The sequence below is a fragment of the Dipodomys spectabilis genome, unplaced genomic scaffold (assembly GCF_019054845.1).
Source record: "Dipodomys spectabilis isolate Male_0828 unplaced genomic scaffold, ASM1905484v1 ptg000028l, whole genome shotgun sequence".
Taxonomy (NCBI): domain Eukaryota; kingdom Metazoa; phylum Chordata; class Mammalia; order Rodentia; family Heteromyidae; genus Dipodomys; species Dipodomys spectabilis.
Window position 1 is genome coordinate 10,980 of NW_024870705.1, and position 15,322 is coordinate 26,301.

Here is a 15,322-nt window from a genome sequence, read left to right on the forward strand (position 1 = left end):
TCCTCAGAATGAAGATTTCTGCTACTTTTTAGTTCTTCCTGCTGGTGAGTAAAATCCTCTGGCACACAGCATCTGGTATCTATATCCCAGACTCTGTCTGTTTGTATGGTGTCCACGGCCACCATTTCCACCACAGCCACTGCAGCTGCAGTATCAGCAAGTGCTCAGGTCTGTCTACTGGCTGGACTTTCCCTCTCTGGCCAAACTCTCTGTACTGTTATGGCACACTTGGTGTGATTATCCAGCTTAGGAGTGTTCACTGGAACACTACGACTGCATTCTATTCGAGAGCTTGTTTATCCTCCAGCTTTTCTTCTGACATCTTCCTCTGGTCTTCCAACATACAGGGGTTATGCCATGGGGAAGGGACATTTAAAGCAACAAATTCATGAAGAACCTTATAGACACATTAGAAAAAAGAGCAAGGGAAAAAACCCACACTTCTGTCCTTATTATAGGGTTCATTTTGCTTAACATAATCTTATATGACGTTTTCTGCTTGTCTCGGACATATGCCAGTTATTGGAAAAAAAGGAATCTTGGGACCTATGTTTCTTTGGGCCTGGCTTAATTCACTTAATATAATTTTTTTTCCAAATCTTTCCATTTCCTAACAAATGGGGCAATGTCATTTTTTCTGATGGAGTCATCGAGCATTTTTGCCTTCTACTTTATTTTTCCCTTCCCACCCCCTCATTCCCACATCCTCAACTACAATCCACCCATGCCTTAACACCCCTCTTTAATTGTAAAGTTCATTTTTAATGATCCTAGGTACATTGCTTTTGAACATTTTTGCTTGTCCTAAATAGTCACTTGTTATTCCAAATAAGGGAAACAATGGACCTATGTTTCTTTGGGCCTCGTTTACCTCAATTCATATAAATTTTTTCTGAGCCTATCCACTTCGAACAAATTGAGCAATATCATTCTTTCTGATGAAGGCATAGAATTCCATTTTGTATATATTTACCACATTTTCTTAATCCATTCATCTACTGAGGGGCTTCTGGGTTGGTTCCGTATCTTAGCTATGGCAAATAATGGTGGTAGCTTTAGTATGGTCTTGTATGTGATCATTTGGGTAAATGCACAAAAGTGGGATTGGTGGCTCATAGAAGAGCTCTATATGGAGTCTTTTGAGGAACCTCCATACTGCTTTGGGACACAGGTTGACTCATTGTAACAATGAGATATATAAGACACTATGTTGAAAATGAACTTTATAACTTTAGCTTCGTGTGGGGGAGGGGTAGAAAGGAACAGTTGGGAAGATGGGGAAGGAAGAGATCTTAGGGGAAAAAGAGTGGAGGGAGTACCAATGCTCTATAGGAAATGTACTCATTATTTTATTCATATAACTGTAATCCCTCTGTACAGTATCTTTACAATAACAAATATGTATAAAAGAAGGATGTTCTAGCACAGTACTTATAGCATGGTGTCAAGCTCATGGTAGATATCCTGTCCAAAGTAATCTAAAAAGAGAAAATTTGAAAATGTTTCTTCATATTTGAACATTTGTTATAAAGAATCATCCTGATATTGCTGCCAAATTGACTACTTGTCTCTTTAATGCTCGCCACCTGGTTCCATGAAATTAACTCAGTGATCATATTGCAACTTGTATGGACAAAACTTCCCTTGAAGATGATGTAGGTAAGCCTGATGACTAAAACCCAATCCAAATCAATGTAGGCCATTTGCATCTTTATCCTTCTCTGATGCTAGTTTTCCCTTTGTTTGTAGATAACATCATATGGAACGAGAAACAATACAAGAGTTCTGAAAGTACATGGCAATATATTTCCTCTGAGGAATACTGGGATAAAGGTAAAAAGCTTGTTGAACTTTCTGCATTTTCCATAACTGAATCTCAACTTACCTTGTGCTGTTGAATGATTTCTTCCTTTAGGAGTTAAGTTAAAAACTCTTTGTTCAACTTGGATTGCCTTGTATACTAATATCAATAACATATGAAAATATGCAGTCTTAACTGATTAAAAACCATGTCAAACCTTTAAATGATAGGTTTTAGCACATGGCTAAGAACTCATTCTTTTAAATCTTTACTATCCAGCTAAAAGATACTTGGAAGGCTCATGAAGCCATCAACCTTGATGTTTTCTTATCAATATATAATGTTAGAGCCAATCTAATCTAGCACCTAAATCAAATATGTAACTTTTCCTTTGGCAGAATCCTTGGAAGATCCTAGCCCAAGTTTTATTTGGGGCACAATCAAATCATCTGGCAACAACAAGTAAAGAAAATGGTTTTCTTTTGATGTATTATTGTCTATTAAAATTCAAAATAAAGAAATAGGATAAATGAACAACAAATTTTCTGTTCTATATACCCATATATTTACATCACTACAAACGATGTTTTGGATTGCTCTCTGAAATGGTGAGCCTGTGGCAAAAGTCAAGTATAGTTTCACTAGAACCGATAAGAAATGCAATCACCCAATTTACTTCAAAATAGGATTACCTTATCTGAATATTCTTCTCATTCACTTATAATCAATTTAAATGAGGGAAGCCATAGATAACAGTATTATGTTCGGCCAAACGTTTTGTAACCATTTTCATGATTTCAGGATTCACTGATCACCTCAATTATGATAGTGTAAATGGCAATAACTTCAACTAGTAATTGATAGATATATAGACTTATGGGTGGGTTACCATGTCTTCCTCCTGAAATTCATTAATGAATATTATAGGAATGACTATCTGATTCAAATTTTCTCCAGGAATTAATATAAAATATTTGAGGAGATTCTTGAGATCATTTACAATTTGTACTTTCCAATAAAATGCATTCAGTGCTATTTTCAAGCAGCAATACATACATGGATTTCAAATTTCACATTCCTGTATAAAGTGTAAATACATGTTGGATATGGTATGGATTGGAAAATCAAAATTAGATGTGTAATTCCAAAATTTTGCTATCTCTTAGTATTTATGAGATTGTTTAAAGAATTTTAATTGCAAGAATGAACTTGTCCTTCTAGAGTCACAAATTAGATTATAGTTTTGATTTTATGGAATTTGAAAACATCAATTCTCTCTGACATGGTAAGTTGGCAAATACAGAAAAAAGTGAAAAATAATTTGGTTTCCTTGGAATTCATCATGAGCATTTACTTAATTTGGAATTATGTAATTTGTCTTGCTTGCCAATATGAGATCTTTTCCTTTATATAAGTGAGACAAGAGATTCCAGATGTATTGATAATGTTAAGAATTTTCGCCCCTGCCGCCGCGTGTGCATTCCGCTTGTGCGTGTGCCGGGTGACCCCGGTCGTCATGGAGGCTGACCCAGCCTAGGATCTGGACGAGGAGGAGCAGCTGGCGAGGCCACATCACAAAGAGAAGGAGGAGTTGCAAGCAAAAATTCAAGGCATGAAGAATGCTGTTCCCAAGAATGACAAAAAAAGGAGGAAGCAACTCATCGAAGATGTTGCTAAGTTGGAAAAAGAAATGGAACAGAAACACAGAGAGGAACTAGAGCAATGGAAGAGAATGAGATAGATTCTATTGCTGTTAACATTTCAAACCTGGTAATTCAGAAACAATCACCTCGGATATCAAAAGCACAAAAGAGATGGGAATAAAAAGCTGCACTGGAAAAGGAACGGGAAGAGAGGATAGCCGAAGCGCTAATTGAGAACTTATCCGGCACGAGACATGTGGAAAATGAAAAACTTACTGAAATACTGGCAGCCAGGGAGTTGGAAAAGAAGCAGATTCTGTCTGATGGCTACTATATGTATAGAGCCAACGAGGACCAGCTGAAAACACAGGACTTCACCCTGACTGTGGCTAAACTGAGAAGTCAAACTTCTGAGTACATGCAGAGCCACGGGGACGACTTCTTGCCATTTTTAACAAACCCCAATACAGGAGACATGTATACACCAGAAGAGTTTGGAAAGTACTGTGATGATATTGTAAACACAGCTGCATGGGGAGGTCAGCTTGAGCTCTGTCTCACATTTTAAAAACACCAGTAGAGATAATACAGGCAGATTCTCCTATTGTAGTGGGTGAAGAGTATCCAAAAAAACCACTAATACTTGTATATATGAGGCATGCAAATGGCTTAGGAGAACATTATAAATCTGTTGCACAGTTGGTGAACACAGCTACTCAAAATTGCATCTAGTTTGTAGTGTTATACAAGTATATGTGTGCTGATCTGATGTTCCTATCAAGTGCTAGATTGTTGTCAGTTGTGAAAACACAACTACCTTAAGTCAGTTTTAAGAATAATTTTACTGACAGGCTTTTAGAAATATATTTTTACGAGTGTCCACTTAGTGTTATATTTGCAATTTTGTAAGTCTAAAATGGAGAGCATCCTTTGTTGACAAAGATGGTACCTGTTCTGTGATATTTTTATTTATATGGCATTTCGAACATTCTATTTTTTTAGGAATAAATTATGTTTTAAATTTTGTTTCCAGTACTAAAAATTTTCCTAAGTAATCATTTCAGTGTATTTTTCCTCAAAGAAGTAAAATGACTCAGTCTCTGTCATTGCTGTGATGTAGTTTGATGTAATTAGGGCTCAGAAAGTGGATGTTATTGCTGGGTGTCAGTGGCTCACACCTGTAATTGTAGTTACTCAGGAGGCTGAAATCTGAGGGATATACTTCAGAGCCAGTCTGGGCATGAAAGTCAGTGAGACTCATCTCATAAACTATTCAGAGAAGGCTGGAAGTGGTGCTGTGGCTCAAGTGGTAGAGCTCTAGCCTTGAGCAAAAAAAGCTCAGGGACAGCATGTAGGCCCTGAATTCAAGCCCCACGACTGGCAGTAACTTTGGTGCAGCTGTGATTCATGGGGTGATGCTTTTTATTTAGCTCATCAAAATGCAATGAAGAAGCTTGCTTTCGTAATGAAGTATTTTTAAGGACTGGGAATGTGACTGAGTAGCCGAGTGCTTCCCTTGCATGCATGAAGCCCTGGGTTCGATTCCTCAGTATCACGTACACAGAAAAAGACGGAAGTAGCTCTTGGCTCCAAGTGGTAGAGTGCTAGTCTTGAGCAAAGGAATCTCAGAGACAGTGCCCAGGCCCAGAGTTCAGTGCCTAGGACTGGGAAAAAAGAAAAAAATAAGAATTTTTAAATACTATATAGTTATGAATCAGTTGTTAAATTTATAGAGATGAGACGTCGTGGGTAAACTATATGTTTCCTATCAGATTTAAGCCTCTTCAGAATTAGAGACTTGCCTTTCATTTTTGTGTAACTTTGAAAAAGATCTAAAAAGTCTTTTTAATGCCTTTGTTATTCTTACTATTTCTTAGACTTTGGATTAGAGTTAGTGCTTTCATTTCTTGCTTCTCTTCCCAGTTGCAGGTTTTGGTTTGGTGGTGCATCCTTACCACCACCGGTCAGATGCTTTGTTTTCCTTTTCTCCCAAGGAACATTTTGTGGAAATATTCTCTTACCTTGGGCAACTTGAGGAGTTATCAGTATAAAAGGGTTCAAGCCCACGTTCAAATCTAATGTTTATTCTATTTTCAGCTTTTTAACAATGTTTTTTTTTCCATTTTTCTCACTCTCTAGGAATTTAGAAGGGAGCATTGATTACTTATTTTAAAATATATAATCGTCACTTTTTTTCCCATTCAAACATTTGAGAATTTTTAGGTTACTTTTACATGGGTAAAGTTGAAAGCAACTATTTGAGAGTGAAGAGTTGTATAGTAAAATCAATATACAATAGTTTTATGTGAAGAATTTGTCTAATTCAGATTTCAGATCACTCATAATAATATTATTTCTAATATATACATATATGAAAACTATTTATGTAGAGAAATATTATGAGAAGGAGAACTGTTGGGTTGATTGGTTTTTTCCCCGAGTGAGAAGTACAACTTATAAAATTTATTGCCAAGTTTTGAATTTGTGCTCCATGTGTAATCATTTTTTTTGTCAATCATGGGGCTTCAACTTTAGGCCTGGATGCTGTCGCTGAGCTCTTCAGCTCAAGGAGAGCGCTCTACCACTTGTGCTACAGCACTACTTTCAGTTTTCTGGTGGTTAATTGGAGATACCAGTCTCATGGCATTTCCTGTCTAGGCTGGCTCTTAACCGTGATCTTCACATATCAGCCTCTTGAGTAGCTAGGATTACAGGCGTGAGCTACTGGCTTCCGCCTTCCATGTGTAATTTTTAAGGATGAATATAGGGTTTATAGGCAGTCTCATGCCGAGCAGGTATTAGTGTGAGAAGCTGATATGTGGAGACTGTGGTCAAGTAAGTCTTTCCTGAAGAGATTCCATTGCTGCAAATTCAAATCTATTCTACCTGCTAAACAGTGTATTTTAAAGGCTGTCTGTTTTGTAAACAGTGATCTGAATTTCAGGAAAGTTTAAAATTTATAAAAGAATAAAATTGTAAAATACTTAAACGATTTGGATTTACTTTGAAGTGTCATCCATTACTTTTAATTTATCAGCATTAAGTTGTACTAAAACAAATGCTATGAGAACTAAATATTGTAAATTCTATATCCATCACATAATTTGTTGATAATTTAAAATTAACTATTGGTGTTTTTGTTGGTGTTTTGACAAGAAGAATTATAATTTTCATCTTTTTTATAATGGCCAGTACAATTGTGAACAAAACTTAATTTGGTCAACTTCTGTTCTCTAATGTTATTTCAGATAAAGATCTTTTTAGCCATACCTAAAAAAGTCTTTAAAAAAAACATGGCAAATCTTAATATCAAAATAACACGTACTAATTTAGTTTGTTGTATGATGATGACATAATATAAATTACTTGAGCTTTATTTGTCCTAACTTGGAAGAATATACATCAAAATGAATGTGTTTTCAACTCAGAATTATCCACTTAAATATGTTTACAACTTCAACTTGTATAAAGCATAAATGATTGTGTAACTATAGTGAATAATGTACCATTGCTCCTATCACCTGATGTTTGCCAAATAATAAATAATGGATAGATTACTTAAAAAAAAGAATTTTCTTTTCTGATCAGTCTAGGGAAAAAAAAAGCTAGCTTATGCAACAAGGTGAATGTATGTGAGCCTGTCGTCACCGTCAGGCTTCATATATTCTTCCTGAGAAAAGGTAGTAAGCATACTAAGAGTTTGTATTCAAATATCTGCAATATACCAAACACATTACAATATTATGTGAAAGATGAATTGGCAGTTTATATATTGAAGAAAATGCTGCGGAAGAGTAATAGTAATAAATAAATTCACCCTTGCATCTGATGACAATTTGCTAATTAATGAAGATTATACGGAGGACTAAAACTCATCCTGTTTATAAAGTGAACAATTCAATTTAGCAGAATACAGAATACATTTATTCTTGGGGTTAGGGAATTTCTCATCCTCTGTCATGCAGAGGAAAAAGAATATGTTACAGGAAACAATTTTGGGGGTAGAAAACCACACTTGAGCCAGACCAGGTGATAACATTAATTCTAGCATCTCACATGTTTGACACAAAAGGATCTAATTGTAGATTAATGAAGTGAAGGATTTTTTTTTCAGATTCATTTCTAGAATTAATCCGCTCAAAATCAAATACTATAGAAAGCATTATCATTATGGGAAATGATGGTTACTCATAGACATGCAGTGTGCATGAATGTTGGGAACAGACAAGCTGAAAAATCATAAATACGCTCTGGATATCAGAGAAAAAAGCCTGGTACAGGTTGCTTAGGGACGTGTAGGAGGCTGAGATCTGAGGGTCAAATTTCAGGAATATTTTGTCTTTGTCACAGTCTCATCACCAATTAACCATCTCAAAATTGGAAGTGGCTCTGTAGCTCAAGTGGTAAAGCATAAGAGCTCTGAAGAGCTCAGCGACCTTGCTCAAGCCTAAAGTTCAAGCCCAATGACCAACAAGAACAATAATCAAAACAAGAATATAATGCATTATTCATCAACAATGCCCCTTACTCACTGGTATTTCCAAAATCTCTGAATTTTTTCCTTCTACATAAGAACAGTTAGATTTTATTCACTCCCAACTCATAATATCATGTAATTTCTCTCTGAATTTCAGAGAATAAAGTTTGATGGGGCAAAGATATTTCCTTACTTCATTGGTTATTTGAACACTTAATGAGACCCAATGGGATTACAAATTCTGTTCCATTATGCTAATATGTCTTACTTATGGAATCATAATTTTTCTGGCATCTAAAACGTAGATGACACTAAAGAACCTGAAAATTCATGAGAGAATCTGTGTCAGTGTAGCCGACCATGTTACTAGTTTATTGGTCTTTTCAAGACTTATCCAAGCCAAGCTTTGCCATTTTATATATAAATATATGTTAGCTGATTTGTGTTTTTGATCAGATATTTCTGTTACCTGTCCATTTGTAGATGTAAATTTTCTGTCTGTGTGTACAAACTGAAATGATGAACATTTTTTCCTACACTGTTTCAAAACCCATAAGTGAATGCTCGGCACATTACTATGTTTTTTGGAGTTGAAAAGTGAGAATATTTTTCCTGCCTTCAATTCTAGATTTTACTCAATCATTATAAAAATTAATCACAGGTTATCATGGATTTTTTTAATGTGTCTTCTTTGGCAATGAGTATAGAATCCTTGATTGGTCCATTCATATTCAAGCGTCAATCCAAGTGACATGTTCCAAATTTTGGTATGTCTCTGGCATATAATTCTCATAACCATACATATTTGAGAAAACTGTTAATATAGGAACGTTACCCTAAGTTAATGGAAACTTTCTATATTCATTTCAAAGTCCAATATTTCAGTGTTCATACTGAGAGGTGACATGCATATGTGACTTAAAAATTAATTATTTTTCTGAACTGCTGAATATATTTACCTGATACCACTTCACAATGTAATTATGACTTCACAATAGCATTTGTTTTGTCCACACATAAGAATGGAAAAGTCGTTTATTTGTATGGGCCATGGAATATTTCTTGTAACGGTACCTGAAGGTATTTGCAAGGTATCCCTTCATATTTTATTGTCTACCATAAAGCATGTATCATTTGGTAGGATACATCTCATAAAAATCACTCTTTGTGGTTTGTTTTTATACATCCGTTCACAAATACTGAGTTTTGATTTTAGTTCATTGCAACAGCATTATATAGTAAAACCATTATGGATTTTCTTTTTTGTAAGACTACATGAAGTATTTCTTCCTATTTTCCTGGATGCATGATACATCCATGGATATATTACAAGAGACCTAGTTCAGAAACTGTGTCAAGTTATGGCTGAGCCTGAATCGGTGACATTAGAGAAAATTTTGAAGAACGGGAAAATAATCGCTGAAGTAATCGATTGACTAGGGTCACACTTCAATTGTTCAATGATGTTTGAATGTGTTGAGGCAGAGAGTGTCCAAGTGTAATTTGTGAGGTGTGTATACAACGATCAAATTGCAATGGAAATGGAAGTAGAAGTAAGCATTATTTTTTTTGAAAATAACTGATGATGTGCTCTCATTAGTTTTTAATATCTCTCGAACTGCTACTGAAGTTCTTCATATGCAGAATACAGAAAGTTATATTCTAGTGTTTTCAACAGAAAATTAAAAAAATTTTCTATTTCTTTCAGGATTCATTCTATGAACAAACCATGAGGTCAAACCATTTCTCATTGTTTCATCTGCATCTTACATTTATTAATATATTGTGATGCTCACTCAACGAAATGAATTTATTTTAATTTCTACTACCTATTAAATCCCTATTTATCCTTATCTTGAATCCAGAAGCAAAGCCGGCTGTTTATGTCTTTATTGGAATTTACCATGTCACTATCCACATAAACATGGTAGTATAGAATATTGGAATAGAGAAACTTCAATAATCAAATCGAAATCCACATATTTCCCTATAGAGAACAAATCACACTTCCTTATTCACTGTCCTTAAGTTTGTCTGTGAATATCATCTTCCATTTCATATATTGACAAAATTGCAGAGCCTAATATGTACATAACAAAACTATAATGATATTAGAACTCTTATACAAATCTTATACCAATTATGTTTTCCCATATAGTATGGCCATAAAAATGTCAAAGGGATTTTTCAACCAATATTCTTAAGTATGTTTCTTACTATACAAGCTTCTCATCCATCACAATGATTTCCACGTGTAATCTCATCTAAAAAAGGATTCTGGGAGTTCTTTCCAAAACATGTAGCAGAAAAAAAAAACAAGTTCATGTATGTGTACACAAAATCACATTCAAACCATTGTTTTGAAAGGGAAAATTGCAATTTTTGAAGATAGTATGATTGTGTGATAAAAGTATGATATTTTTAGGGCAAGAGGGTATGCATATTTGCCATTCTAAAATGTTTCAAGAAAGAGTGGGCTATATCTGTAGAGGGTAACAAAAATACTTTTATGGAATCATATGTAATTACTATCTTCATATTCAATTTGTGTATAATTTGCCCCACATTTATATGCCCCCACATATTTATAGTTGATTCGCATTGTGGTCCAAAACATTCCTGATGCAAAATGGAATATCTTTTAAAGCATATTTTAACAAGATTTACCTTGTAAAAATTGTTGGTAGGACTCCTATGCAATAAATAGAGTTGAATCTTTTGGGTAGAGATGAGGAAGTCAAAGATGTGAGAATGTGGCTCATATTTATATTGGTGTTGAAATGGGAGAATTTCTGATTATGGGCTTATTTGTGCACCTAGTGTATAATTGCAAATGTTTCTTGGTTTTCCTTCAGAAATTGTGAGCAGGAGTGGATTCAACATTAAATTGTGAAGGATAGTTTGGAACCTGTAGACTTGGGGAAAACTTTTCAATTAGGGATATGAAGAGAACAGATCTATCAACACATGTCTTTGTATAGACTGAAAACCAATCTACCTATGAATCCATGAGTAAACCTCCGAAAATTAAAATAAATATATGTATCTATACTGCTCTTTTTCGTTAAACTTATTGTCAGAGTTATGAACAGAGTGATTATAGTTATCTATGTAAGGCAGTGAATCGTTTTCTTGTCACATGTTACCTTATCTCTCATTTTTCTTACACTTTTTATTCGGCTTCAAAACTCCCTCACCCGCCCCTGTAGTAAATGCCACTTCCAACATGTTGTCTTGTGAGGAATTTTATGGCATTGATTCACCCGTTATCTTCTATCTCAAAATTTTTTGATTCATCTTCTTTGCCCTGTTCAGATTAAAGTTTATACAGTCCACAGGTTACCAAAATCAAATATAGTGACAAGAAAGGGAAACCCCATGAAAATAAAGGAAAAAAAAAAAGCAAGAAAAAAGAAATAATTTTTCATAGTATTTTTTAATATCAACCATGATAAACTTGATGTTCCTTCAAGTGCAGGTTTCTTACCCTAATCTTCTTGTTCATATATACATAGTAATTAAGCTCTTAAATTCCCTTTGGATGAAACTGGACATATAAAAATTAAGATAAAAAGAGGAAATTGGTCACTATCTATTAAATGTCACTTCTAAGAAAAAAATTATGACTCTTCATTAGGTAAGTTGAAATAGAAGCAGAGTAAACTCAATAGAACCAAAAAGCAATATTCAAAAAAAAGTCTTGTAATAATCATTAAATTCATATAAAAGCTTAAAATTAGATTATACATCACCCCGTGTCAAAACAGTTTCCTAATGAATCAAACCTCGAGGTTAAAGAAAATACTCAGAATAGATATAGTAGAAAAATACTAGGTCTCATAAGACAGGTTGAAACTTTCTCATTACAAATGCACAAATGCATCAAGTCAAAGAAAAGTTAGGCCAACTATATTGCTTGAACCTGCACAGATTCTTTATAACAAAGGACATAACTAATTAGGTAAATACAAAGCCAAAAGTGTGGGAGAAGGTCTTCACTAGCAAAGAAAGAGAAAACTGTCTTAGAGTTGGAATATAATCAAAATTCAACAAGTCAAATACCCACCACAAAAGACAAACCTGAACAATAATTCCACTCTAGAAAACGAAATCAATTTAAAGAGACTTCACTGATTGCTATTTGAGAATGGCCAAAGGACATATTAAGAAATGCTCAGTGTCCCTGACAATAAAATAAAGCCAAATAAAATCAATACTGAAATTCCATCACATTTCAAGATTAGTTGGTTTAAAAAATCCGTAAAAATTTCCTACATATTGTTCTTCTTTGGAATACAGAAATTAATGGGAAATTTGTATTAGGAACCACATATTATTTTAGTTTTCTTATATTTTTATCATGTTCTACATTATTAATAAGTAAAAGGGAACATATTATTCCCAGACAAATGTAACTATTGTGAGGTGTTAGGAAGTTAGGAAACAGTCCTTTCCTCAGGTTTCTTTGTTCACCCAACAACCTAGGCATGCTAATGGGCACTAGGCTAAATCCAAGGTGTCCCTGATAGACTCGCTTATGGCTTGCATGCCCTTCAATCCCACATTTTCTTTGATTGAATGTTCTCCAATTAGGAACAATTATTCATTGTGTAAAATAGTCAAGATTTTTTTTGGGGGGGGGTCCGGTTGTGGGGCCTGAACTCGGGGCCTGGGCACTGTCCCTCGGCTCTTCAGCTCAAGGCTAGCGCACTACCACTTGAGCCACAGCTCCACTTCCGGTTTTTTTCTTTTTGCTTATGTGGTGCTGAGGAATCGAACCCAGGGCCTCGAGCATGCAAGGCAAGCACTCTACCACTGAGCCACCTTCCCAGCCCAATAGTCAAGATTTTTGATTCCCACTAAGATCAGAAAAAAAGCTGATTCTTTTATATCTCCCTTGACAATTCCCTGTAACATATGTTCCTCTCATTGCCAGACAAAAACACTATATAACTTTTGCATTCTCAGGAGAAAATTCCAAAATCCATGCTGGCATGTCAATATTCCCAAAGATTCCTTTGTACATTGGTAAATATCTTCTTTCAGTAAGACGTTCATGGAAGACTCTTGATAGTACATAATACATTGTTAAGAATCAATGTATATGCAGGCAAAGGCCATTAATACACACATACTCCCTCACATGGAAACCCCTTTTTAATGAGATTGAGATGTTTTTGAAGGAAAATTTTGAATTGATTGATTTTGAACATTGGCAAAACTCTCTATACAATTCCTGCAAAAATTTCATCTCATCCTAAGGCAGTGAGTAATTTGAAACACTCCTGCCAAACACTATGCTAGACCTTCAATATTACACAGAAATAATGCAAATGCTTCTCTTTTGCCTTTTTTTGTCTGTGTTGGAGTTTGTACTGTGAGTTTCGGGTTGTCTCTGCACAATTTAGCTCAAGGCTTGAGCTTTCGCCCTTGAGACTGACCGCCACTTTCAGTTTTCTGGTGGCCATTTGGAGAAAAAAACATCTCATGGACTTTCCTGCCCGTGCTGGTTTTGAACCTTATCCTCAGCTATCACCTTCCTGAGTAATTAGGATTACAGGCCTGAACCACTGGCACTCAGCTGTTCTTGTTTTTCTCGAATAAATACCATAGTAGTAACTTAAAAATCATACACAGGTATTTAAGCAACATCGAAGAAATTCCAGAGCATCTCCAAAGATAAAATTTGCAATGAAGTGTTCCAATCCACTTTGTTGTTGCTTCCTCCTGAAGAGGAAACCCAGACATAAATGAGGAAAGAAAAGGAAAATTATCAGAGACATGTAGATCAAAAATCAATAACCACATTCACAAAATATTGAAGATATTGTAGGAAAATCATATTTCATTTGTACAGAATTCATTTAAGTGAGAGTACATTTTTCATTTTTAACCATTGTATTATGAGAAAACATATACTTCTAAAATGGTGCTAATATTTACCTCTTTGTTATAAGATTAGACACAGTTTCTAAACTCTACTATGTACACAGTGAAATATATTTCTCATCTAATATTCCCTTTCTGAAGACAATTACTTGGTAAACAATTACTTTTATTCAAGAATGGACAAAACTCTTTAATTCACAACATTCACTATTCCTCACTATCTCCACATTTATCCTTCAATCCTCACTTAGAAACAAATTCAATGCCTCCATCAGAAACAATTATATCACCTCATTTGTTAGGAAAAACAAATTATATTAAGTGAAGTCAGCCAAGCTCAAAGAAACATGGGTCACATGGTGTCCCTTAGGTACAATAAATAGTATAAGTCGAGGAGAAGTAGAAAAGTCCAAAAACTATATACGTATGACCATACAAGAAGATGATAAGTGAAATGAATCCCTAGATAGGGACACAAGTTGTTTCTATTGTTTTTAATGATTATAAACTGTCCTATGTGATTTATTTGTTTCTCTTGTATGTTTTTCCCCAAAGTTATAACCCGTTTTCACTGTATTTGATGACAATGCCTTCGTCTTTTATATACAGTTTTCTAATCTGAGCAGGGAAGGTAAATAACAAATGCTGAAATAGGATACTGGTTGACGTGTTGTAACAATAACATGTATAAGATTATATTGAAAACCAGCTTTACCATTTGGTGGTGTGGAGGAATTGAGGAGCTGGAACGAGAAGGAACTGTAGGGGAAAAACAAAGGAGGAAGTGATAATGCTCAATAAGAAATGTACTCATTACCTTACTCATGTAATTGTAACCCCGCTGTACAATATATTTACAATATTTTTTTTTAAAAAAGGAACTGAAGTAGTTCCTGCTGCTTCATAAGCCAGGTGGAAGAGCATGGTAAGTATTGGATAAATGACATGATCGTGATAAAACCTTCATATGAGTACATGTCTTAAATAGATAATCAAGAAATTTGAGGGGTTGTCATATATAAAAGTCTTCTATTGCCCTATATGCACACAATTTTAAATCTGATTTATAATATAAGAATTTCTGATTTCCTTTTCTTACGAAAACTGCTATAAAAAAGAATAAAAACAACTCGCAATTAGTGTACCAATCAAACCAGACAGAAGGCTAGACACAAGCAAATAGATATAAGCTGTACGATCTTTTTATACATGTTAGAAAGACTAGGAAAGCCCTCAAGTGTTCCATTCTATTGCAAAATAGCAGAGTTCTCAGAAAAACTAAAAGGGAAAAAATAGAGTATATTGTGCAACCTTTGCTTTTATCATTTTTACCTGCAGGGAAGCATTGACTTGCCATAACATGGGAGGATATTCAATAAAATGAGTAATCATGACAAAGCTATTATGGTTCTATCAATGATAGAATATCTGTAGTCCCATCCTGAAGGCACACTGCAAGGAAGTGACCACTGCTGTTGAGATACCTACTTGATGTTAGTCTGTATCTATCGA

General features: G+C 34.7%; 1 pseudogene; it reads left to right on the plus strand.

Moving 5' to 3' along the window:
• The first annotated feature begins 3,245 nt into the window (after positions 1 to 3,245).
• LOC122104620 lies at positions 3,246 to 4,234 on the plus strand (annotated as a pseudogene).
• The last annotated feature ends 11,088 nt before the right edge of the window (positions 4,235 to 15,322 follow it).